The sequence below is a fragment of the Dasypus novemcinctus genome, chromosome 1 (genome assembly GCF_030445035.2).
Source record: "Dasypus novemcinctus isolate mDasNov1 chromosome 1, mDasNov1.1.hap2, whole genome shotgun sequence".
NCBI classification, from domain to species: Eukaryota; Metazoa; Chordata; class Mammalia; order Cingulata; family Dasypodidae; genus Dasypus; species Dasypus novemcinctus.
Genome location: NC_080673.1, coordinates 106,977,893 through 107,002,094, shown reverse-complemented (window position 1 = coordinate 107,002,094; position 24,202 = coordinate 106,977,893).

The following is a 24,202-nucleotide window of genomic DNA, read 5'->3' as shown; positions in this document are numbered from 1 at the left end:
GTCTCATTTCTTGAAAAAGATACCTGACCCATAGTTTGACAAAATTGGAGCTAGAGTTTTTGTGAAGATGCAAACTGGAGGTGCTAAAAAAAAGCACACAAAGACAGCTTGTAGCCTGAGTAGAGGCAAGGCAAGCTGACGCAGTATGTGAATTTGTGGTCTTTCCGATACCAATAGAAGAAGGAACTGAAGGATTGAGGTCCCAGTGAACTGGGTGGGAGAAATGGCTAAACTGGGATTTAAAATAAACTTCCAAAGTAAAAATTATTTTGAAAAAAGTTCCTTTAGGTAACAAAAGCAGAGGATTCATAAAAATGGACACATGACACCAAAAATTAAAATTAAAATTTAAAAATCCATAAAGGAAATAGTTGTTATATATGAAAATATATTATTTTAGAAACCCTTAAAATGAAAAAAAATTGTTTTTGAAAAAAATACTCTAAGTAGATGGTATCAGGTTTAGATAGATGATATTCTTTAATAAAGATTCTGATCTAATTGGTTTTCCAACAGAAAGAATACAGAAATAGAAAGAGCTTCTTTTGGCCATATGCAAGCATTCATGTCAAATACATTAAAGTTTTAAAATCTAAGTTAAATAGTCCAAGACATTTTTAAAAACTATTTAAAGAAAAATTTTGAGAATATTTATATATTCTTTATATACAGAGAAATTTTAAACAAGACAGAAAACCCATAAGCTGCAAAGAAATTATGCACATTCATAAATCCATTAAATTATGTACCATATTGTAAACTAAAGTAAAAATGCAAAGAAACTATATTAAATATTACTATCCAAAGAAGTTTCCACAAACTGATAAGTAAAAATGTAAATAGCAAGGTAAAACAATGAACAAAAGATAAGAACAGAAAAAGGAAAACTAGATGGTGAATAAAAATATTCCCTGACTGCCAGTTCAGAAAATGCAAATCTTAGCTTCAATGAGAATATTTTTAATGAATATGAAAATGATAGCCAATATTGGAGAGTATACCAGGTAATCGCCTGTCTCCAAGACTGTCAGTGAAATAGAAATGGTTACAAAAGAAACAAAACAGGAATTTAACAAATAATGTATATATCATTTAAAATACATTTTAACCTACGTATTTGTGATCTGTCCTATAAATTTTGTGAAAACACATCAAAACAACCCAAATTTCCATGAATAGGAAGTGATTTAATGTATTATGTATATTTTTAATTGTATTATAATGCAAGTATTAAAAATGTATTAGATCTGTATTTATTGATAGTGACATTTTAGTAAGTTTAAAAATGTATTATGGTTGTAGTTTTGTTACAAAAAAACAACCTAGATATGTGCAGGTGTTTTCTATAAGTACAAAGAAAATTGTGAGTTATTTTGTCAGCTTCTAACATTGGTTACTTTAAGGGAGTGGAAATAAAGGAGATGTAGAGAAAACTACTAAACTTTTCTTTTTTGCTCTGTGGACTATTGAATTTGTAGCAATGAGCATGTGTTATGTTTTCAATCTATAAACTGAAAAGAAAAATAATATGTATGTGTACAAATTCCTATGCCAAATACAATCAGCATACATTTTACCTATAATTTCATTCAGAGTGATGGTTTTACTCTCAGATTTCCCATGATAATGTAGTGATTAGTTTTGATATTACTTCACTGTGGTGATCTACATTAGGAGAACGAGAGAAAGATCATGAGCCTAGTGAAGTTCATTTGAAAGGGATAACTATACTAATTATTCCACCATATATGATAGCTACCAACAATTTCATAAGGTAAGTGACAGTAAGCTGATATCTTTATTTTATATAGCAAGACACTGTATATATTATATAGCAATATTCTGTATCCTAAGGATACAGAAAATTTAATTTTTCATTTTAAGAAGTATAAACTGGAGGCCAGAATTGATTTATTACTGGTAGTTTCATCATTTACTTCTAAGACATCATAAAATGTCTCATCCACATTACTATCAACAGTCTCTTCAAAGCACTGTAGGTCTTTTCTACTAAGTATCTCAAAATTCCTCCCCAAATACCCCTTACCGATTTTTAAATCAGTTCTAGCATTTTGATAATTGCAAAAGCATGACCCCACCCTCTAGTACCAAATTACATATTAGTCAGGGTTCTTTAGAGAATCAGAAGCAACAGGAGATATCTGTGTAAATAGTTTGAGAATTTATGAGTCTCTCACATGACTGTGGGGTTGCACAAGTCCAGGTTCTTCAGGCAGGCTGCAAACCAGGGGCTCCAATGAAAATCCAATGAAGGTCCTTGATCAGTTTCTGGGAGATGTTGATTGTCCAAAGATGAGCTGACACCAAGGGATTGGTTACATTCACTGTTGGGATATTCATAGAATCCTGGAATAAATGATAGACAATTCTCAGTGAAAAAGAAATGCATGCTTTTCCCTGGCAGAAAGTAGATTAAAAGGATAAACAGGCTAAGGGAAGTGTTAATGCTTACTCATTAGGTGCAGCCAGAAATATTAAGTAAAGCCAGAAGTTCCACCTATGCTCCATGAGAAGTCCCAGAGGCCACACAATTTACCAAGACCATCAGGAGTACAGGGCCTTGATGGTTACCAGCATTTCTAAGTTCAATAATGGCTCTTATCTACAGGCCGGGCATGATATAGGAGAGGCAGTCACACAACTGGCATCATTAACATCCATGGGGTTGATAGAGTCTCAAAGTAAATATTCTTGAAAATGTTGCTTAGGGTTATGCTGACACTCCTGACCTCTGCCACTATATAATCAGAAAAGATCTGGATAACCTAATCATCCCAAAGAACAACAAGCTAATTCATTACAGGACAATATCATGCTGATTAAGAAAAGAGGTGGCCAGTTTATTGGCAACCTTGATAAAACATATATACTCCAGGTGGTTAGAGATGAATCCTAGCAATATACAATGACTGGGTAATTTCAGTGAACTTTTTCGGATCCAGTGGTCAGGGCATACTGGAATATCCCCTCCAAAGTAATAGTTGTTGTGTATTTCACTCCCCATCACAAAGAAATCAGCACAATTTTTGGTAGGCCACTTTGGGTTCTTGAGGCAACATTTTCCATACCTATATACTCATATTCTAGGTGACATGGAAAGTTACCATCACTGAGTTGGACCTAGAATAGGAAAGGGCACTGCAGGCAGCCCAGGCTGGACAGTGTAAGCCCTCCTGCTTTGAACATGCCATCTATCAAGCAGAACCTATGGTATTAGTGGAAAGAAATTATAGAGTAAGCCCTAGTGAGAAAGCCATAATTCAGCCCCCTAGAAGCAATGTCATGCCATTAGCAACAGATGATTATATACACTGTTTAAGAGAAACAGCCCTGTTACATGACCAAGGTAAAAATGAAATTCTTAACCATGGGTACCAAGTGACAATACATCTAGAACCACCCATTTTGGATTGAGTTCTGTCAGATAGACCAGGCCATAAATTGGGACAGACCCTATTTTCCTTTCAGACAGGCATTTCCCTGATAAAAACCTTGCACATTTAATCTTGGCTTGGAATCTGTTTCTCAGACGACTAGGACTAACACACGGGCTTTATTCATGCTTTTGCAAATGTTTATTGAGAAATTATTAGACACCAGAATGCAGCTATCCAGAACACAAGCTCCATCAGGAGAGGGATTTGTGTCTGTTTGTTTTCTACTGTATCACTTGTTCCTGGAACAGTGCCTGGACATATTGGCACTCAACAGATATGTGTACAATGAATGAAGGTACCACATGGGGCAATAAGATCAATTAGAAAGGGGTCTCTTCTCTAATATGTTCTCTGGCCAACAGTAAATTATTGAAAGCTGCAGAGAGAAGAGAATAGAAGGGACTGAATAAAACTGGGGAGCATATGCCTTACTTAAAAACATTTTAGCTTGAATGTTTTATTAACACTTTGCTGACCAACTAAACAACTATTAAATCCATTTAGTAGACTGTTGCTTTGTAACCTCTGAATAGTGTAAGGTAAAAAGTGAATCCTCGTGTTGACATACACAAAATGATGAGATTCCCAGAGTGAATAATGAGGATAACTTATAACGAAGAGAAAACAAGCAGTATTTACTGCAAATCTTAAATTCAGAGTCTGACCAAAGCCATCCTATTTGCCTTAAACTCAAGGAGATTAGATAAAAAGACAAAACACGTCTAAGAAATAGCATCAGAGTTATCGAAGTGTTTATATTGTTAATACAAGGTGAAATAGTGTAGGTTCAAAATACATGTTCCAGAGGAGACTGATCCATGTTGGACATTAGAAAATTAAGGTTTGGAAAACAGAACTTGGTGCTATATGCATTTATAGAAACCTGCACATAGTGGCCGAAGAAATAAAGTTCCAAGCTTTTAAAACTTTGTTTTTATACTCAGTTTGGGAGAAAACTAATCTGAAATAGAAATTGTAGAAGCATCTCAAAATAAATAACATCTATTTTAATACCATTACATCTGGGAACACTTTAGGATGACCATTACAAACCGAGTATGTAACGTCCAGCCACCTCTCTGCAGGGAAAGTCAGTGGTGCTTTGGGAACTGTTCTTTGAAGTATAAACTTTCTTACAACTGCTTATGCATGTCTTATAAAAGACTCACTTCACAGTAAGTACAATTCAGGCACCTTTATTTCCCCTACGAGTCAGAGATGATTCCTCACTGTCCACTTGCCAACAATAACATCTTTGTGGAAAAAATCTTTAAAGATACGGTGAGGAGATGATGAGGGAAATAGAGATTGAGATGAGTTTTTTTAAAAAATTCTGCAAAGCAATTCACTTGATTTAAGAGGATTTGAGCATCTTTCAATAAGTTGAGTGTTTTGCCATTTTTATCCAAATTAAAGACTCAGACAGGCAAAGAAAAGGAGTAAAAAAGATGTCTGCAAAGTGTTTCTTTCATGCATGAGAGAATACAAAAGTTGGAGAAGAACTGATAATAGAGCTGAAAGTGTCCTTATAGATCCAGAACGGCAATAAATAAAGATGCTTATTTTCACAAATGTCTCCAAAATACCTCATGAAAAATGAAAGATCCTTTTGTACCTTAAAACACACGACAAATGCTGATTAAATTCACCCTAAGAGCATGTCAATTTGAAAAGGGGATAATAAATGTACATGCCACCTAGTGCTCTCCTTTGCAAGGGGGCTGGGCTTATCCACTTAAATACCATGTTAGCACTAGTACATTTAGAATGAAAGCAAACCTGGATGAAAATTGGAATCACATTGGCCTTCAGGAGGGTTAGGGAGGCTGTCCCTGCAGCAGGTTGGCAATTCGTCAAATCAGTCCCTTCATGAGCTATCAACCTCATTACTGTGGTTCACTGCACACTTGGCCCTTGGGAGTCTACTATTAATAGCATGTAGAGGGCGATGAGGCTTGTGGTCTCAAGCACCTCATTTTTGATTCAGTTAAAAATATACCACCTACATATTCAAGTAAAGTAGGCAATGAGTTAGATGGGGGAAACCCACAAAACAACTAAAATCTATTGAAGTGGGGCAGGGGGGCACAAAAGGGATCTTGGCAGTAATAGCACTGCAAAAGCAAGTCTTCTTGAAAGAGAATAATTCTGTGTGACAGCTACCATTTAAAAAAAAATCTGTTGTGTGAGGGCATGTATCAACCAGTAACAGCTATAACTATATTAAGTAGGGCTACTAAATGAAAGAGGTCTCGAGGATATTTTGAAGACGTTGTGAAAACACAACAGAGTTAGGTTGTTTGAAGGACACATTTAATTAACAAAACATATTGAGAAAATTTTCAATAACTTTAGCCAGAAAAGAGAAAAATGGTTCATTTCTGAAGCTCCACACTGATAGGGAATGTATGGCAATAATTAATACATTAGGTATGAAATATTTTCCCTTTGTGTAGATCTTCTGTAGGTGGAAAGACAGAATTCACCTCTTAGAAAATGTCTGGTCTGCTTCACTCCTCTTCCTAGTAGCAATGGAGTTTTATTGTATTATTTTCAGTATTTAAAGAATAAATACATATATTCATACATATATATGAGAAAAAGTGGTTATCATGATTTACTTTGTACTTTATTGATCCAATAATGCAAAAATTACATAAGCAGTGATACTTGTCAAAAAAACTTGATGCAAACTGATAATGTATTTCAACTTTGTACAGATTCTGGATTGCACTATTCAACATGGTAGCTGCTCACTCCATGCAGTTATTTAAATTTAAACCAAATAATTAAAATTAAATAAAAACATTCAGTTCTTCTTCCATACTAGCCACATTTCGAATGTTCAATACATGTTCCTCATGACTATTATTATATTGCACAAATGAAAAAAAGGACATTTCCATAAACGTGGAAAGGTCTATTGGATAATGTTGCTTTAGAGCATAGCTTCTATTTGTTTTAAATAAAGCCTCAAATAATACATTTGAAAAGAAACTCAAAGTGGGTTTAAAATACATAGAAAATTTGAATTTTCATTAAGTTACAATTTTTTTCTGGCATCAGTCAGTCACTGTATCTTTGACACCAACATCTAAAAATATTTGTCATTTAACACATATTTAAATTACTCTTCACGAACATTTGTAAAATGATTAAAATAAGGTTCTCAGATTTGATCATGCAAATATCCCTTTTCACATGGAAATGTGGATTAAGGCAACTAAATTTTTTTGCGGAAGTAGGGAACCTTTAGTTATAATGCAATTACAAATAGTTTTATTATCAATCATCACCCATTTGACTATTTAAAAAAGACAGTACAGAATTCCCAGCTGTAAAGTGCCAGCTGCTGAGAAGCATTTAAGGAATATTCAAAACTCTGAAATGGTTAAAAGCAGACACATTCTAAATGTAGAAAGTCAATTAAAATGTGTTTTTAGCTAAAGCTTTAACTTGTTCCTGATTTCTAAGGTCATTTCTATGGAAGAACAAACTAGTGAGATAAATTCTGAATGAGGCCCCCATGCTAGCTTATGAAACTAATCTTTTCTGATATTCTTAAAGATTTCTGTAACTTTTCTTTTCCATAGGCTTTAAGCTGTGTGGGGTGTGTTTGCATGCGTGCATGCATGTGCGTTTTAAGATAAGGCAAACCCATATTTCAGGCTTTAAATAAATGGACGTTTTGAAACAGTGTGAAAAGTGGTTCAGCATAGCTGGAGGCTATGGAAATCTTAGGAGGATTTGGATAAAAATATTGCCAACCCAGTTTGACAAAATTCTGAAGATGGAAATTGGATCAGAATGTTTGAATCAAGCCTTTGTTCCCTCTCTCTGCTCCCACTGAGGCTGCAATAGGCTCAGAGAAAAAGGATTTAGTACATCCAAAGTAGTTCATTTCTTTGTAACATATTTTTCTTTGCCTTGATTGTTGTTGTTTGTGATTTCTTGGGGTCTCTTTTCCTTGATGATGCTTTACGTTGAAATATTTTAATATCCCTTATTAACCTCAATGCAGAAAGATATCAAGGGGGCCTGGTATATGTGGTTATTATTTCATAGTGTTCCATCTCCTGTATTGTTTCCCATTATCTACAATGTAAGAATTAAAATAAAATATTTAGGTTAGCATTCATGGTTTTCTCCAGTCTTGACCCAAGATCATGATTATCCTTTATAATCCCTCTGCTTTTAGTCAGACTAGTCTGATCACTGCTTCTCTCAATGTCCTCTTCACACCAACATCCATTAGAGAGAGACTCTTTCTGGAATGTTCTCCGCACTCAAAATACTACCTCATCCTTAAAATCTCCTTAAACTGTCTTGAAGTTCTGTCATCTAGTGGACACTCTTTTCTAAGTTCTCAGAACACTGTGTAACTCAATGTTTAAGAAGAAAATGTTTAAGACTGCCTATACTGGGACTTTGGCCCAGTGGTTCGGGCATCCGTCTACCATATGGGAGGTCCACGGTTCAAACCCCGGGCCCGTGTGGAGCTGGCCATGCGCAGTGCTGATGCGCGCATGGAGTGCCCTGCCACACAGGGGTGTCCCCCGCGTGGGGGAGCCCCACACGCAAGGAGTGCGCCCATGAGGAAAGCTGCCCAGCGTGAAAAGAAAGTGCAGCCTGCCCAGGAATGGCGCCGCCCACACTTCCCGTGCTGCTGACGACAACAGAAGCGGACAAAGAAACAAGATGCAGCAAATAGACACCAAGAACAGACAACCAGGGGAAGGGGGGGAAATTAAATAAATAAATAAATAAATCTTTTTTAAAAAAAAAAAAGACTGCCTATACTTTAAAACAAGCCTGGGCTACGCATGAGCTCTATGACCTAGGCAATTATTTCAACTATTTTTGAGTCTGGGATTCATCATCTAAATAATTACAAACCCTATCTCAAAGATAATTATGCAAAGCTAGTAATAATCTATATAAAACTTAAGTGGCAAGTACATTATAAGCACTCAATAAGCATCAGCTGTTAAATTGTTTGAGTCTTTATTATAGGCTGCCTAGTAACAGCCTTCATTGCCTAACCAATTGGAATGCAAACTATTTGAAGGTAAAGGGTTGCTTTTTTTCTTTATAGGTTCTAGTGCAATATTGGGCACCCCTCAGCTACTCGTTGAATCTTATTCAACCAGTGTGTTTCAGAGTATATTGCATATTTCAAAACTGTTTTTGTACTATTATTAGAGAAGTTGTGAGTTTATAAAACAATCATGCATAACATACAAAATTCCCATATAGTACCCTACCACCAACACCTTGCATTGTTGTGGAACATTTGTTGCAAATAAAAGAACGTCATCAAAATATTGCTGCTAACTGTAATCCAAAACTTACATTTGGTGTATTTTCCCATAAACCACCATATTACTAACACCATGTATTAGAATTGTATATTTGCTATAGTTCAGGAGAGAATGTTCTCGTATTTGTACTGTTAGCTATTTTAATAATTGAGCTCTAACATAATAAGGTTCATGAGGAAAATGTAATTATTTTCCAAACTTTCAAAAGTACTTCTTGTACATGTTATAGCAAATAAAATAAAGAGTCATTCTTAGTTTAATAAGGACAAGTAGTATGTTGATGTTCTGGCTAATTCAATATGAAGCAGAAGCAAGTGGTGTAGTTTTGTTAAAGAAGACAAAATTTTGGTTCTTTATAGACGATCTGATTTTCTAGTCAGAATACTCGAAGAATTAAGAGAATTAATAAAAGATTTAGATAAAGTGGCTAAATATAAGATCTCCAACCTCATAGTTTTCCTATGTTCCAGAAATAACCAAATAGAAATTATAATTGGAGGAAAAGCCAATTCACAGTAGCAACCCAACCAGAAAATATCTAGAAAAAAACTAACAAAAATTGTGAAGCATCCATAGTATGAAAACTAAAAAATGAAAAAAAAAAAAGATTTGTAAAAAGAGAGAGAAAACAACATGAAAAAAATGGAGTCAAACCATGTTCCTAGAGAGAAAAAAGAGTAAATGTTGTCCAGACTAATTCTTCTAAAATTACCTTAATATTTTTATAGAATTGAAGACAAAATCTGAACAAATAATTTCTGTAAATTTGAACAAGTTATATTTAAGTTCATGTGGTATAAGTACAAAAAATAAAAACAATATTGAAAATAACTTATGGTGAGCCCAGAACATTCAGGTCCTGCCTCATATTAAAATATGTTATATAATTACAGCAATTAAATCAGAGTTATTCTGTTGCTACAGATGGGTAGTTCAATTTAATGAAAAGACCCTAACTTTCATCTTGAAAAACATATGATAAAGAAGATACAGTACATTCTCAAGAAAGGAAATGATATCCAATTGATTGGGTTAGAATATTTGGTTAATTATTACAAAGGGAAAGAGAACAAAATCTACTGGAAATTCCCTTTGTAAAACAGGTATTTCAGTGATTTAATAGTTTTTATTAAAAATCAATGTAAGTCTAACTATAGCAAGTATCCTTTTTTAAATTATATTTCAACATAAATGTACTTATTGTTAATATTTTAATGAGATGTTCTCAGAAGTTCTTCAAATAAATAATATGCAAAATGACAACAAAGTAGTATTACCCTTAACAGGAAAAAATTAGAAATAACTTTCATGTCCAGCTATTATATAGGAATAATTTATGTTTATTGCATTGCATAATAACATGCAACTCTTAAAAAGGAGCCTTATGAAGAATTTTTTAAGGATATGTTAGTTCATGTATTATGCATCAAAAGTACTTTCAATTTACTAAAATTATGGTCTCTCTATTTTCTATATTTACAAAGATATACAAACATACATATATATTATGGTTGTTTTAAAAAATAAAGAGATAATATATTTAGTTTGAGAGTAATAGTTGCTTTTGTAACTGAGGCTTTGTTCACATGCTTTGACATACGATTCTCCAACAAGCTTAGAATGATTAATATTTTTAAAGGAAATTCAAAAAACATGTGGGGATATTCAATTTTGTTTAAAATTTAAAATGCAGGTTATATGCAATATCTTCCTTATCTTCCTGCACACATTAAATCCACAGATTTTCTTTTAAATACTATCACCTCCTTAAATATATTCCCCTTCTATTATCTCTGTATTAGTAATTGACTTTCCCTTTTATTTTCCTCCACAAAACAAGCTTTTGTGTTTGTTATTTATCTGTTTTATCTATTTGCAAACCTAACTTATGTACTATGTCTGTGATGCTGAGTCTGGGTCTCTAAAAAGTCTTCCTATACTCCCTTGTCAGCTGACCTCAGGTTAGGTTTTGACACTGGGACAAATAGGCTGTAGAATGGGGATGGGAGAAGGGAAGAGGATACTTTATTTTCACTTCAGTTCCTGTGTCCTTCACTAGCAAAGGACACCTATAACCCAAACCTCCAGGTTCTTTGGCACTCCCAGACAGGACCCTGCAGACATAGAAGCACTAGCTTGCAGTCCTTACCCAAGCAATGAATGAACGACACCCCTTTTTATCAAACCTATGTCTCAGAATATTACAACTTACTTTCATCCATGAACTTTCGTGATAACTTGGATAATCAAAAGAGAGCTGTTGAAAAGCCAAACATATACTGATTTCCAATAGAATTTTGTATTATGAGTGCTATGATTTTTCCCGATTTTATGAAAATAATAAAGTATGAGGTCTTTCCTAAAAAATTTTTGAATTTTCAGATAAAATTAACTAAGCTAATAATAACCTGTAATATGTAACTAGAAATAAATTTCTACCAAGTTTTAAAAATATAAGTGACTCTGCAATACATCTGAAAAACAATAAAAATAAGAAAAAGCAAATAATCATGCACAAAAAATTATTTATCTTCTTCTAAGTAAAGAAGTCTTGTGAATCTCCACAGATTTTAAGCGGCATGTTAACTTTGCTTTTGAGAAGTTCCTTTGCCTCTGTTTTGTATGTTGTATTTCTTCTGACTGAAGATCTCAACAATCTTCCTCTTATTCACCTTCTTTCCTTCCCAATTCACCTCAAATTCTTATCCCCCCAATATTTATGTATCCTTTCTCTCTTCATGGAATTAATGATAAAAATACATGATTCAAAATAATTAGAATGATTTTATATATTATGCTTCCATTTTTTTATTCAGATGAAATAAAACCATGAAAACAACTTTACCAAAATAAATCCGATTTGAAGAGGTTTGTATCTGCCTTTGTTCAAGATACAGAATAGGAATTTACGTAATTAAAAATAGCAATTAATTTTCCAACATGTATGTTTTGGCCTGGGGGTAAATTTTCTATTTGAATTCAAATATGAATGTATATGTTTTCTGAAAATATACAATCTTTAAAAAAAAATAGAATAAAAACAACACTGGAAAACCAATTCAGAAGGAAATAGAATGTTGTTTCTATCACGATTAACTCATTTCTATCTTTCTATTCCATAATGCAGTGGAGGCTAACATTAGCATTTGAATATTTTCTGCATTTCCTTTGGGACTAGAGAATTTACTGGTGAGCAAGGCTAAAATGGAAGAAAATAAAATAGCAGTCTTTCCAATACTTCCAATTTTGTGTCTCTGAATATTCACCCAGAATAAGACTAGCATGACTCTTTAAGGCAAAACAAAGATTTTTCTTTATCTTTGAGAGTTTAAGATTTTGCTTGGAATTCTGCATTAAAGTGGATTATTTATGTACAATTTGGAAATAGCTGTAATTTCAATACTGTTTCACTTCTCAGTGATCAAAGCCAATTAGGCTAAAGGCATAATAACAAAGAATAATTTTAATTGTGATATATAGGATTGTCCTTATCACATAGAAACCTTGAAGCATAATATGATTTTTGGAAGTCTCCAATATTAGTTTTATCTGTTTTCAAGATTATGGATGTTCCCAAATGAATAGTCTATTGTTTAGCGACACAAAAGCAATCATTCCATTTCACCCCAGAGGTGATCACTTAGAGCCTCAAGTGGGAGAGTTCATTACCTGAAGCTCGGCTTGAATAATGATGAATGGCATTAGTCATCAAAAAATTTTCCAAGAGCTTTCAAAATTCTAGCCACAGTATTTGATTCAGTGACCTCCTATGACAATGAATCCCACAGATTAACTGCAGATTGTGCAATGAAAAATTTTTTTCATTTATCCTATATTAATGTACCACAAATTTCATATGCACTAGAAGATATAAACATAAAATTTAGAAAAACCTTGTGGAATCATTTAATGATTTTCTGGATATACAATCTTGATGAAATATAAAATAATACCATTGTTTCCACACATATCTTTTAATAAGACAACCATTTTATCACCTATGGGTTATAATCAGGTTTCCTTAGCCTTCAATGGAGGTTTTAAATTAACACTATATTATTGTGATCTACAGACTGATATAAATAGTTACAAAAATTGCTATTTTAACAAAATGAGAGCAAAAGATTTTGTAGTCATGACATGTGTATTAATATGGATTTTACCCAGCAAATATTTAGTCCCCTTTTCTTCCACTGTAGAATGCACTTCCTGTTCCATTGATGTTGGACTTGGCCATGGAATGTCAGAAGATGCAACACAGTCCTTAAATGGGCTTGCACAGTGTGGCTTGGCTCTGTGCTACAGTGATCTGCCACAAGAAAAGCAGGCCACAGGTAGCCACTTCCTCTTCACACTAGGCCCCAGGACAAGCACATGAAGAACTGAGCTGAAATGAATTGCAGCCTGTAGGCAAATCCAGCTGACGCTTAGCCTGAATCAGCCAGCCAGTTTACCCCGTCTAGATCACCAATTGCCATCAACTTGTGTTGTAAGCTGCTGAGTTTGGGGGTAGTTTGTTACACAGCATTACTGTAGCAAAGTGCTGACCAAGAAAACATGGGGAAAAGACTATTTCAAACTTATCTGTGATTCTGAAGTCATTCTAAATTTTCTTGCCAGGTATGTCTTGGAATGAAAACATAACTAAGAATTAGGTATTTCCAGTTTTAGTTTTTTACCTCAGGATATATATCAATCATTCTTTCTGTAAACAAAAGGTTAGGAGATGATACAGTTGATGCATAAATTGTTCTTTATAAGATTTAAAACAGTTCTGAGAGAGGAACTGGGAGAAATAGAGATAGCAAACTAATGTATGCCTACCTTCTGTTAGACAGTGCTGTTGGTCTAGAGTTTTTCTAAGTTGATTCAATTTTTTTTCATTTTTATGAATATCTAATTGGAATAATACATTATTTTTTAAATTCCTTGCAGTTTTAAAAAGCACTGACTTTGCTCTCCCTACTTAGGCAAAATGCAACACACTATACTAAATTATCTATTCATAAAGAAGGATATATCCTAAAATGTTTTCCCACATATATTTTTTTTCATCTGGAATACATAGGCAGTGTTTGTCATGCTGGGACAAATGAAAGTGAAAATGGCATGATGGTGAGCAGAATATAGCATTTGAATTGTATCTAAAATTATATAGCACTGAGAATTTATAAGGTGTGTTGTGATGTTCCTTATCTCATTAGGTTTCACAAAAATATCGTAAGAACATTAGGAGTGGTGATATAATCATTTATAGTTCATGGTGCCTGTTGGCACTGTGTAAATTGGTACTATATATCCCTAAAGCTTTTCTACTTCCTGTCCCAAAAGGCCTCTGGAAGTTGAGAATGATTGGTAATAGGAAAACATAGGGAACTGCTTTGGATATGTATTAGAGATAAGCAAAATTAACCATATTATTTTCTGTATAATTCTGTATAAATCTTTTCTATGCTTTTGAACACATAAATATTTTTATCTCAAATTGCCTCCCCATTTTTGGAAATGAAAACTTCAAAAATGTTTTCATGTACTGGAAAAGAAATAGAAACGCATTGAGATGAGCAGAGATTCTGGCTCCAGAAACAAAAATTGTCAATTACTGGAACTCACTCCTGAAGGAAACAGGTACTCAAATACCTCCACATGGAGTAGGTGTCTGGTGCAAAGGTTAGGAGCCTGTATAAAAAGCAGAAAAGAGCTGGGACAACTGACTTAGCTGGAACCACTGCCTCTGGCGGCAGTTCTATCTGTGGCCTATGAGATCCTCCTTGCCTGGAGAGAAGTTTGAGAGCAGAAAATGCAACACAGTGAAACATTAAGTCAACTGTGGGCTGGCCTTGTGACTTCCCAGTTGCCATGAATGCTAAAGTGAGCAAAACATAATGCTATTCAGAGCTAAGGGACCTCAAAATCTTAAATTGATGCAACAACAAAATTTCTAAACTTGAGGGCAGAGCAAAGAGAAAGAAAAATAAATTTGACAATAAACAAACACCAATTGTCACTCAAAATAAATGTGCAAAACAATATTTCAAAGGAGATGTGGAAAACTAACAAAAGGAAAGGTACCCAACAAAGTCAAAAAATGGGAGAAGAGTTTCTTGGGGCAATGAAAAAATTAAAGAATTAAAATAAAGCAAATTTTAAGACCCCCAAGTAGTTAAAGGGGAAAAAATTAATTAGGAATAAGTTGATATTAAAATTAGGCAATTAAAAATATTCAAAATTAAAAATATATTTAATAAAGATATATGTAAGTATATATAACATTGAAATAAAAAGTCATTAATGTATTTCAAAGGGATATTAAGTAAATCAGAAGATAGTACTTAATGTAACAACTGATAAATCAAGAAAATTAAGCATGTCCCTATACATATACATGAGAGTTGAATGTTGCGATTAATATTCTTGATCTCATAAACATTCTGGAGGTGCAACTTGAAGTAATCTTTTAACATATAATCAGATTGCTTAAAACATTAGCGTCGCTTCCAACTGAAACTGAATGAAACCCTTATCTAGGCCAGCGTGGGGCTGCAGGATCTGGCCCTGCTGGCTTCTAAGTCTCCCTTTCACAAGGCTCTTCTTTCATTACCTAGGACCTGTCAAGCACCTCCTAACTCAGAGCAACCACAGCTGATGCCTTTGAATTTAAGGGTCTTTGGTCTACCTTCAGAGCCCCAACTCTAACTCATCCTTTAGATCTTTGCTTCATTGCCAAATTCTTTAACCCTTCTTCCATGAATACACCATCTAAAAAAGGACTCCCACACTGATATTTTTTAATGAACACCTTCCCCCCACCTCACTTTCTCTCTTTTTTTCTTTAAGAAGATCCACAAACATTTTAATTGGTAAATTCATCTTTGGGTAAACTTCCTTAAATCCTGTCTCTTCTACAAGACCACACACTCCCTATGTGCTGAACACACTGCTGGTTTTGTTTCCCCCTGTATATTGAGGGTCTAAAGTAGTACCTGGCATCTATTAGGTGCTAATTAAATATGCTTGTATCTGTGAATCCTTGTGAAGAGTTAAGAGGTTTGAGTTTGTGCTGTGGGCAGTTAGTGGGCAACAGGAGATGAAGGGCATGTCATCAGAAGTACAGATGGCCCTACAAGTGACTAGACTGTAAGACTATACTGTATCATGGTCCTTAATAATTCACACACGCAGGCCACGAACAGACTCTATACTTTGTAACAAGCCTCAAAAAGCTGCAGATCAGATTTTCTGTAACTGGAAAACAGACATTCCTGATATTTTAGAGACTTCCTTACAGATGACTGTAGCATTCTCCAAGCTCTTGAGGCCTGTTTTAGATGGAAGTATTCCAACTCAAGTAACTGGGGAAAAAGGGAAAAGACAACCACGGGGAAGATGGTGAGCTACGTAAATCCATCAAACTTAAGCCACTGCTTAAGTCTGAATGGGAGGGGAATGGGAGGAAGCACAGGTTGAAACTTTCAGTTCCCCTCAAATTTACTATTATTTATTATTAATAAAATTGAACCACAACATAGTGCAGCATTTTGCTTCTTAGAATCTTTGATTTAATCTAAAATTATAATTTACTTCTGTTTATAGACCATGACATTAGGTCTGAAAAGGCTACTATAAATATTATAGTTTTAGTCTACTATTTGAAGGAGAGAATAACACAATTCTACCTTATATAATTTATTTTAATATATAACTAAAAAATGATTTCAAGTTACTTTTAAAGAGTTAAAAATTATAAAATATATACAATAACAGTACCAGTTTCCTGAGAGCCTACCATTACCATAAAAAGCTTAAAGAAAGTCTTCTTTTTACCATCTACTGGAACAAAAAATAGGTACCCATCTTAATTAAAAATATGAAATATAAGTATTAAGAACACAACAGAAGCACCTTTATAAAGAGATCTTAGCAGATTTTCCATTAGCATTATCAGGTTTCAGTTCTTTCGATATAGATTGAAATCACTTTATTCCTTTTTGTCAATATCTTACAACTCCAAGCAAAGTAATTCTGGTTCAGTTTTTAAAAAAAATCTCACTATTATTCTTCTCAGAAATTTTCAAAGGAGTGATTCTATGTCTTCCTTTTGAAGACATTGCCACTGGGAGAATTAATTATAAGCTCTCATACTAGTATCTGGTTTCTCTTTAGTGGGTTTAGGGTTGTAAGCAAGAGTGTTTTATTACATTACTAAAAGTTTCAGAAGAGAAGAAGGTGAAAAGAAAATAACAATTATTCCTGCCTTCCCTGCCTACCTCTTTTTCAAATATTCCTAGTCTCATGCCCATTTACTAACATCACGAGGAAATGATTACTCTCGCTTCTCCAACTCTCCTTAATCTAATCCATTCTTATGTTCTTACATCAAAGACATTAATCACATGGAGCATTTTGGCGGCCAGTGGCATTCTTTCTCTGTATTGAATGTCCTTGGATAGACCCTCAGTTATTTTACTACCTTGAATTAGACTGATAAACATTCACTTTATGCTCCCAGACAATATTGTCAGCTCCTTCACATGCCATACACCATATAATAGTCTTGTACCCTGTATATACTCAATATATGCTTTTAAATAAAAGTTAAAGTTGCTCATTGCTTAAGAGTTGCCCATATGAAACTGATGACTATGAATCATTCATATTTGGTGATAAAAACAATTTGTAAGAGTAAGACAATCTTTTATTGACCATTTTGCTTTTCGCTTCTATAGGCAGAAAGTTTCCTTCTATTTTTTCCAACTGCAAAACTCTACAGTATGCCTCTAAGAATTGAAATATAAAAGATCTGACTAAAGTATAGTTTTGGTCTGGCAGTGGCATTTGTTCCCCCTTTTAATAGCTGCCTTTAAGTAGATGGTTGTAATAGATAATGTGAGGGCTAGTTTTTATATTCATAATGGGTTACAAATAGCCTTGCATCGTGCATCTTTCACCTGTGTAAAAAGGGAGTCACACAGACTTTTGAAATCCTTCAGAAAATCAGTTTTGAGAAGGGATTACTTTAATGTGCATTTTTTACAGTGTATGTACTCTATATTTTTATCAATTAGGCATGAAAGGACAATCTGTCAGTAACCACAAAGCTTTGTGCTCCCCTGAACACTAATGATGGTCTCTAAAATAAAGTTTTTACAGCAATTGGAAGATAGAATCCTAAATGACAGTTCCTGGTTTTATAGTCAGATGACAATATTTCTCTCCCACAAAGAGTAGGGAACACTTTAGAGCAGTTTAATCTCTCTAAAAAATTGTTTTTCTAGACCAGATTATCTAGGATACAGACTCTAAAATGGAGGTCAGCTGGCAGAAGTTTATTGGAAGGTTGAAGCAGTCTTGGGCTGAGGAGAAGTTGAACTGTGGCACAGTCACAGCAAAGGCCAGACTGGAACCAAGACAATGGCCAGCTCTGGAGCTGGAATGGCCCTTCAGAGTTACAAAAATGTAACGCAAGGAGTCCAGGCCTTAATGCCACTGTGCTGATCCAATCGGTCATTGGATTTGGCATACCTCTGGACAAGGGGCATAAACTTGGCCAAACTGACTCTCTTCAGACAGTGGGATGAGAGCTGCTAGTGTTGACACTGTCCTTGAGGGGATCTGTGCTTCAGTCCTGAAGGAAGAGAGCTGTGTGGTGCACTGCAAACCCACTACAACAGTTTCATAAAAAGAAAAATACATAATAAAATATATACTAACATTTATAGTTGTATATGAAAATTTTTGTTACCTTTTTCTTCTAATTATGAAAATATTTTTAGGAAAAATTATCCCTGAAAGTCATAAGAGATACATTATTCTCATTATGCTTCATTGTTGAAGGGAAGGGTACAAAAATAGAATCATTGCCATTAGTAATGTCAAACTGTGATTTTGGATGTAAATAATACATAAAAAACAAACAAGCATCTGAACTATATTATATTTTCATCAATGTTCTACATTTTCACACCATTATTTACCTTGGATTTAGAAATAATAATTCCACTTATGGAGTGATGATATTAATTGAGGAAACATGTGAAAGTTGTGTATAAACTCAGTGGAACTGACAATTTTATATACTCCTGACTATCATTTACAAAATGAAAACATTAATCTTTGAAAAATACTAAATATAAGTGGACTATCTAATGCATAAAAAGCTACAGGAAATCTATCTATCTAGGTCTATCTATATCTATGTCTATCCACCTATACATCCATTCAAACATAAACATAAGCATGTGTATATATAAATATATGTATGTATAAGTGTATGTGTGTGTATAGAAGTAGAAGGAAATCCATTAAATCATTATAATAACTGAAAATATTCTCTTTGGTATAAGAGACCATGATGACTTTTATTTTCTGTTTTTCTTTAATTTTTTTGCAATATAAAAATAATTATTCAAAATGATAATAATCTCTGGGTCACATTATGTGTGGATGCAAGTGAAGAATCAAGTTCTTTGTATTCTTCCTTGGTCCGTGTCAAATTAAGAACCAAATTATTCTGGAGAAGGAGATAGAAGGAACTCTGGATAAATGTGTCAACTTGATTTAAGAGAAAGGGATCAGTTCCTCACAAAAGGTAATAAAGCCCAAATGCTTTCATTTTAATTGCCTGTTACATTTTCTCTTGTAGAAGATGCTCAAATGACGAAACTGAATGACTGAATGAGGTATTAATAATGCCTTCTCTCCTCTCCAGCCCAAATGAATGGTCATTTGATTTCAGGATTTAGCTCTTTTCACTTCGCATGGAATGGCTTCAGATCTATCTTTTCCATTTGAGACAAAAAAAATATATGTGTATATCAATATTATTTCTTATTTACACCTTTGGACCTCAATGTGTGTGTGTGTTTTACTCAGTTTATATTTTGAATTGTGAATTTTTAATTAATTTTGTCTTAACTTATTTTATTATCAAAGCAGTTTATCATAAGAAATATGTCCAAGAACTGAATCTCCAAATATTTCAGAAGTAGCTGAATTTATTTTTAAATTTTTATATATTTTGTTATCTGTCACCTAAGGAAACAATAATTGGGGTTTTGAATCTTCTCTTCTCCTTCCATTCAGCAGTTTTTTACTTCTTTTGCAGATAACACTTTACAGATTGACTTTTCAGATAGTGGGATATAGTCAACACTTATGCTTTTACTGATCGATTAAACCAGCTTCCCTTTGTGTGCTCACTGGCGACAGGGTTAGTGATTTTGCTCACATCACTGTCAGACACAATATTACTGAAGTTTTCTAAAATGTATTTTCAACTATTTTTAGACCAATTTAGAGATGAAAGGAAAGCTATAAATATGCAATCATTTTGCAAAACTTCCTGAAGTATCAGACATTGAGGTGAGGCTTTCTTTCCTATTGCTTGAGGAAATTACTAGATAATTTTGACGAATTTCCTGAATCAAAGTTTGGTGGCTGCAGTGCAGAGGAATGCCTCTTGGGATAAAGAGCTTGCTCTGTGCCAAGAAACCTCAAACTTGGGATTTACCACCATCTTAATTCTGGCCATCATGTTTTTTTAGATTTAAGAATTCTTGTTGGTGTCCTAAATTTGATTAGACCCTGGTGTTCTTACTCAGTTACTAAGTTCACAGAGGATCTACTCTATACACTGTAAAGCTGTGAGAATGCTATCAAATGAAAGAACTACTCACATTCTTTCAACTTGAGGACTTTTTCCATGTGGGATTCCAAATATAGGTGGGTTACTGGTTGATGATAGAATCAGGACATTGTCGAGTACAGATTTAGAAATTTCAATAGCATCAGGTTAAGATAGCTTATAAGTTAATTTTCCCAAAAGGAATGTCCTTACCAATAAAAGTCTAGCTTTCAATTTCCTATTTCCTCTTTTCTACAAAGTTCTTGGATGAACACTATAGTTTTCTTTTATGACTGTCTGCTGGGCTTCAATTCATCACTAGCAGTCTTTCTGGAGGATGGATACTTTCTTCAGAAATATTAATGACTTCAGTAAGGAACTGTTACATATTGATGTCCTTGGGGCCATTCTTTCATTTTAAAGGAACTTCATCTCTTAGCCTTGATACGTTAGGTTTCAAAGTGCAATATTCCTTTCCAAATCCCAAGAAACATCTTATTGTTTCTTCACATTCTTCCTAGTAAGAACAAGGTTTTGTTTTTTTTTGTTTTTTTTTCCCTAATCGACCAGTTTACCAGGGTTTGTCAACCTTGGCTGCATATCAATATCATCATTTGTAGAAAATATAAAAATACAGATACCTAGGCCCCATGCCATTGCAACTTATTTTGAATGAATGTTAGATTAAAATGAGAAAGTGTAGTTTTGAAACTGTATAAGTTATTCTAATTGCCATGGATTAGAAACACTAGTTTAGACACTTGACCAAGGAATATAATTTTCTGCAAGAGAAACTCTGCTCCAGTACCCAACTAACTTGATCCATTTAATATTTTCCAATTTTGGCATGAGTTGTGTCTATTTTCCAGATCTGAGAGTGAAAAAATGCCATCATTGTGCTGCTCCTGTAACACTGAAGTATTTTATCAACTGTGACATAATATTCTGGCTTGTGTAAATATTATGAAATACTAACAAGAGTTCACATTTACCATGAGCTTACCCACTGGCAGACATCAGGTATTTTAAGTCCATTAGCACACACATTCATTCTTCTCAATATTATCAGTAGTGAGCATTATTCTCATCCTCATTTTACTATAAAGCAAACCAAATAACCGAGGTCAAATAATTGCCCAATGTCCCAAAGCCAATAAATGATGAGCAGGGTTTGAATCCTCTTAGCCTGACTCCAGAGTCTGGACTCAATCATTATTCTTTATTGCCTCCCAGTCACTCAGTAACCAGCTATGTAAAACAAAGCAAAACTATGAAATGAATCCTTAGACTTGAGTCCTTCTCTCCAGGGACATATTCTTTATAGATGACAAGACAATATATAAAGAATATCATGATTATACTATAGAAATATATACACATCTATTGTTAAGTTTTGGGAAAGTCAGGTGCTAAAGCTTCAAGGAATTATATAATGAATAGCAAGGGCAGAAATGGGATTTGAATTAAGAAAATAAAAGGATATTTCATTGTATGAAGATGTGCACAGCAATAAATAGAGACTGAGCAGGTGATTGAGAAACGGAAGCATCTGAGTTAGCTGGGGTTTCTTTGCAGTTCTATTCTGATTGAGAAAATATTATTTAGGATAGTTAGTTTTTTGCATTTTTAACACTATTATATCCATTACAGGTTGGATCTCCTAGGAAATCAACTCTAGGGAGAGCTTTCAGGATTTGTGGAAACAGCTGGGCAGTTGCAAGGTAGGTTCACCAGAGGCTTCAGCCATCCCTATGGGGAGCTTTGCAGCTGGAATGACCACCCAGGGTTGTCTCCAGGGGGGTCTAGTGGCTGGGCCTTCATCCCCATAAAGTAGCTTGCTCTTGAGTGAGAATGCCCTCTTCAGTTTAGACAATCCCGTCGGTGGGTGGCAGATGAAGTTTTTCTGCCAGCAGCCCTCGCAGCAGTTGGGAAAATAAGTCCTCAGTTTCTGAAGGGGAATCTTTGTGGTGCATCACAATGTTCTGAGTTTTATTCTCTGATAGAACAGCGATCCTGAACGTTAGAATTAACGTTTAAGCCAAAAATAGCATGAGTACACTCAATCAGAATCATTCAAGATGGAGCCAGGACAACTGAGAATGTTTTTAATGCTCCACATCTAATGCTGCTGAGCATCTAGATTTGGAAACCACTGATCTAAGGGGCATAGATCACTCTCAGCTTCAGAAATAATGACACTTTTCTTCTTAGACTATTCAGTAATCTCACAGAGTATGCATTGCTCCTTAATGGGCAGTAGCAGAAGGATGAATGAAAAAAATCACATTATTAATAGCTCTCAATTCAATGAAAGGGCAGGTAGTCATCATAAGTGTAGTCTGCATTATATAAGAACAAAAGGATTAAGCATAATAGGAGGCCCATTAAATTGCTATTGCTTTTAGAAGAAATTAAAGGTTATGTTCAGACTATTATAGAATAGAGAAAGAGATTCATAAAGATATATTAATCTATAAGATCCTCAGAAAGATACATAATGAGCTATCTGGACAAGGAGTAGAATAAATAAAATTAATTAATTTATGATTTTGCAGTGTAGTAGCTCCTTTACTGTGGACATGGTATGTTATTCATAGAATCTTAGTTCTATTACTTGGGTCCAACATTTAGGAAAATTTTAGAAGTTAAAAACAAGAGTAACAGGATATTTTGTCTGGAATCGTGGCCTGTTATGCAGACTCTGTTAGTAGGAGGGCTTGTTGTCACTCCTTGCTCCAGGTATTTTTCTATATTTGATGCTTTCAGCTCCTTATTTTGGGGGCAGTGTCCTTCCTCTCCAAATATCTATTTGTCTCCAGAAATGTATATTGTCTCTTTCTCCTTCCCTGGCCTCCACTCTCACTGAACTTGAAGATATGATAAGGAGTTTGATGGATGGGATGGATCTGCCCCAGTGCCAATTGCTGGTTAGCCAATTGCTATTCTCTTCAGAAATAATGCGCAGGTCATGTGGGGGGATTTGCCTGGAAAAACTTGCTGGATAGAACAACACAGCCCTGTCTTTTCAGTTGCGACATTCACCTGGTAGACATTCTTCTCAGCCCTGAAATTGAGGCACGCATGTGTGGATCGTCCCCAAATATTTGTTAATTGAAAAAGCTATACAATTAAATAATTGCAATGCTTGGGTCATAGACAATTATTTTTTCCAGTGGAATGACAAAGCATTAATAGAGAGGTAGGAAATATTTCTTTCTTAACCTGGTATAATTTTTCCTGTTTGGACAAGGAAAGAATTGGAGAGATTCTAGTATTATGACCAGAACTGATGTTGAATTTCTAGCTTCTCAAGGTGGCAGGGACTTTAACTGAACCTGAAATCTTTACTGACGCTCCAGTGCTGTGTTCTGATGTAGCTCAAATGAGTAGGAGGAGGTTTTAGTGGTCAGCAGGAGTGGATCAAACCAAGAGAAGTACTGGGCTCTGAGGTTGACCTTGTCAGGCACCTCTGAGTTCTCATGAGAGAAACTAGAGGCAGTGAAAAGGGGGATGAATTCTAGGAGAAATACCCCCTAGGGAGCTTTGTATCTATTTAGATAAGATAACCTTTTGAAAAGACAGAATATCTGTTTGTTAGTTAACCACTGCCATTTAGGATATTGATACAAAAGTGACCTCATTTCTCAGAGCAGAGTGGTAGCTTACCCATATTATTTATATGTGGAATCACTATGCTCAAAAAAGATGTTCTTTAGAAGAGACAGTTTAAACAGGGATTGCATAATGGAATAAAGAAGGTGTAAGTATTCTTGTCAATTTGAAAACTTTCCTAAGAGATC